Source organism: Sorex araneus, chromosome 2 (genome assembly GCF_027595985.1).
Source record: "Sorex araneus isolate mSorAra2 chromosome 2, mSorAra2.pri, whole genome shotgun sequence".
NCBI lineage: Eukaryota > Metazoa > Chordata > Mammalia > Eulipotyphla > Soricidae > Sorex > Sorex araneus.
The window spans coordinates 101808849-101812230 of record NC_073303.1 but is presented as its reverse complement, the minus strand read 5'-3'; the positions used below and the strand labels follow the sequence as shown (position 1 = coordinate 101812230).

The 3382-nt window shown below is 39.7% G+C and overlaps 1 pseudogene; it reads right to left on the bottom strand.

The window, feature by feature from the left end:
• Positions 1-836: 836 nt before the first annotated feature.
• On the bottom strand, positions 837-2534 carry LOC101542444 (programmed cell death protein 2-like; annotated as a pseudogene).
• Positions 2535-3382: the final 848 nt, after the last annotated feature.

The following is a 3382-nucleotide window of genomic DNA, read 5'->3' as shown; positions in this document are numbered from 1 at the left end:
TTTTGGTGACTGTTTTCTTCAAGTTTTCACATGAACTTTATTTCTGTGTGTCTATTGCTTGTATTTCTTCATATTACTATAAGCTATCTTTCATATTGTGCCGTATTCTAATGGACTCATATTAATTTAATCACTCTTTTAAGTGCAATATGAAAAAACAGAATGACATTTTGAAGTATCAGGATGTAGATTTCAACATATGAATCTTGAGCAAAGATAACATAGCACACAGTATCCTCCTATCATATTCAAATTTTTTTCATGATGAAAAGTGCTAGTCAAATTAAACTATCAAGCATATATTTTGAATAAGGAAACAAATGTACACATGTCCCTGGTCTACAATAGCTTGACTTGTGATTCTTGACTTTATGACATTGCAAAATAAATCCATACTCAGTAGCTAATACTTTGAATTTTTAATTCTTCATCAGACTAACAACATGTCTATGATATACAAGGGTTTTTCATATTCCATAGAACTTTGAACCTTTGAACATCTAGGAGTAGGATGTTTAGAGTTCAGCAAATGCTTTTTTTTGGTCTATAGAAATGGAAATGCATTTTGTCCAATAGAAATACAATTGATATCTACCCTGTAAAAAATAAAGTTGAGGGAGGATGTGACTTCTCATCTTGTGCCATGCAATGCAATCAAATATGGAGAATCATAACCAAGCGTGGAACACCTGCCCCCAGCATCCCAAACGACAACAAAGGGAAGGGAGGGGAGCAAAACACAAATACAGCTTGCTGCTCTGCATGATATGAACCAGATTTTTTTTTAAAGTGAGCCAAATATATTTCCAGCATGGTTTTGTCCAACTGAGGCATTATGACACTTAAAACATCGTTGTACCTGTAACTCTGATATTATCACTTAGGACAAAATCCTAGAAATCAAATTGCATGGTCTGAGAATGTCAAGCATTAGGCAACACTTCTACGATATGTCTGTGATGTCCTGCTTCCAGACAAATTCTTCCATGCAGTCAGTTCCCAGCCTGCAGCTCTCAGCACAGGTGAAGACAGCCAGAACACCCCAGTCAACACTTATACCCAGCCTGTTGGCCTCTAGGTGGTTGAGCAGTTGAGGCATGACCTGAAATTCAAATATTCTTTTTGCACCACAGGGGCAATCAGGAATATCCTTTTTTAAAAATTCTTTTATTGAATCACCATGTGGAAAATTACAAAGCTTTCAGGTTTAAGTCTCAGTTATACAATGCTCAAACACCCATCCCTTCACCAGTGCACAGGAATATCCTTTTCTTGAGGGATATTTTCACCAGAAATCCAGACAGGGGCTATCCCTCTGCCATATCTAAGAATCTGTTCAGGTTCAAGAGCTATTTTAGTTTTAAACTTCTGGAAAATCTTATCCTCCCTGGCTTCATTTTTTGCCATGGATTCTAATTCTTCTTCAGTCGCTCACCCATACTCCCTATAATCTCCAAGTCCTCTTTTGCCACAATATCGGGAGTATTCTCATCTGCTGTTTTTCTTAAAATTTCAAATTCTGGGAAAAGGAAGTTGTGGTCTGGAACTGCATTGCTGAAATTATCTGATTGTGCACAAAGCTGCTTATGTCCCAACTTCCAGTCTAGAGTCTGATGTTCTTTACTGCAGTAATGTGCCTGTGACACCTGGAGCACGTTTTGGGGCCTAAACAGTCACAGACCCTGCAGAGATGCGCCCCTGATATGAGCTGGAGGTGCATGGAGTCTTCAGTCTCTGGTGGTGGAACCTATGTAGGTGGGTCAAAGGAGAAAAAGTCATTTTTTTTCTGGGCAACTGATTCCTAAAAACTGCCCGAGTCAATGAGACTGACACCTGTGCTCGGCCTGCACACCTCGCAGGCAGGCCGAACCAGTTTTGTTTTAAAAAAATCTATTTTCCAAGTCTTCTGTTCATTCCTGAGTTCCTGCAAAGATACCGTCATTTCAGACTTTCCTTTGAAATGGATTAAACACCTTAGGGCTTCTCTCATTAATAAAGTAGAAATATGCACTGACACGTGTTCATTTTAAATATGCAAGAAAGTAATAAATTTTTTTTGAAATTTATTCCTCAACTTTATTTTAGTTTTCTAGTCTCTAATACCAGGGAGAATACATTTGTTTATTTCAAGTCACTCATTTGGTAGTCATTATTTACCATAGCCCTAGAAAAAGAGTACAAAAGACAATTTCTAAGCCTCACACTGTTTTCAAAAATTAAACCATTTTATTTTCCGGACAAGAGTTAGTGGGAAAGGCAAGTATTATTAGGAACAGCTTAATATTTAAGCTGATGTCTATATGGCTGCTTCCAGCTCTCAGCAGCCTCACTCAGTGGCCTTACCCACTTGAAGATTATTGTAGGTCCTGCTCACTGCTGAACCTTCTCAGATGAATGAGGACAACTAGAGTTGTAATTTGCTTTGTATCCCTCCACTCCAGTCCTACCTGTAGCTCTGATGGGAAATTCCCAGTGGGGAGACAGCTCATCACCTGCAGGACCTTTCTCTGCTCCAGTGAGTTGGCTTCTGCCATGTCTCAGAACTGACTCTTGCACAAATCATAACATCCAGAAACGTCATATGGGAGCAGCTCTCAAGTAACAGAGACCAGCAATCATAGCTTAATGGAAAATAGCAGTCATAGCTCAAAATCTGCCTGTTTGAAACGTATCCAGTGTACTTTCCAGATTTTTTTTTTTTGGTGGAGGGAGTTGAGGGAGGCTAACCTAATAATGCTCAAGATTTGCATTACTCCTGGATCTGCATTCAAGAATTACTCCCTAGCAGGGTTTGGGTGATCACATGGGATACTAGGATTCAAACCCAGGTAGGTCGCATGCAAGGCAAGTGTCCTACCCATTGTATTATCTCCTCAGACCCAGTATCCCAGATTTTTGAATTGTCTTTATTCCCCTTTTTTTTTTCTTTTTTTTTACTTTCCTTACTTTCTTGTGTCTGTGTTTTGTTATCTCCCACATAAACTCTTCAGGGTACCCAAGTCTTTTCTCAAGATCAGTATTTGGGGGAATCTTAAGAACACACTTGGCATTGATTGTGACTGGCCCACTTTTCCTTGCCTCCCAGCTCTTCATTCCTCTCTCTGGAGACATGTGGTGCTGTTACCCCCAAAGTTGCTGTCTCCATAAACAGCCTCCAGTAGCCTGTCTCCATAAGTGGTCGGCCTCTCCACAACACTGTACAGATGCTTTAGCATAATTGTTGGCAAAATATTAAAGGAGAGGAGACTTCTGGAGAGTCACACTTATAAGATCACAAAACCCACAAACCAGTTTTCCTTTCTGTCTGTTGGAACCAGCCAGGCTGAAACGAAGACAATCAATTTGGGTGACACTTCCAGAATCTTGGCCAGTTCATGTAATT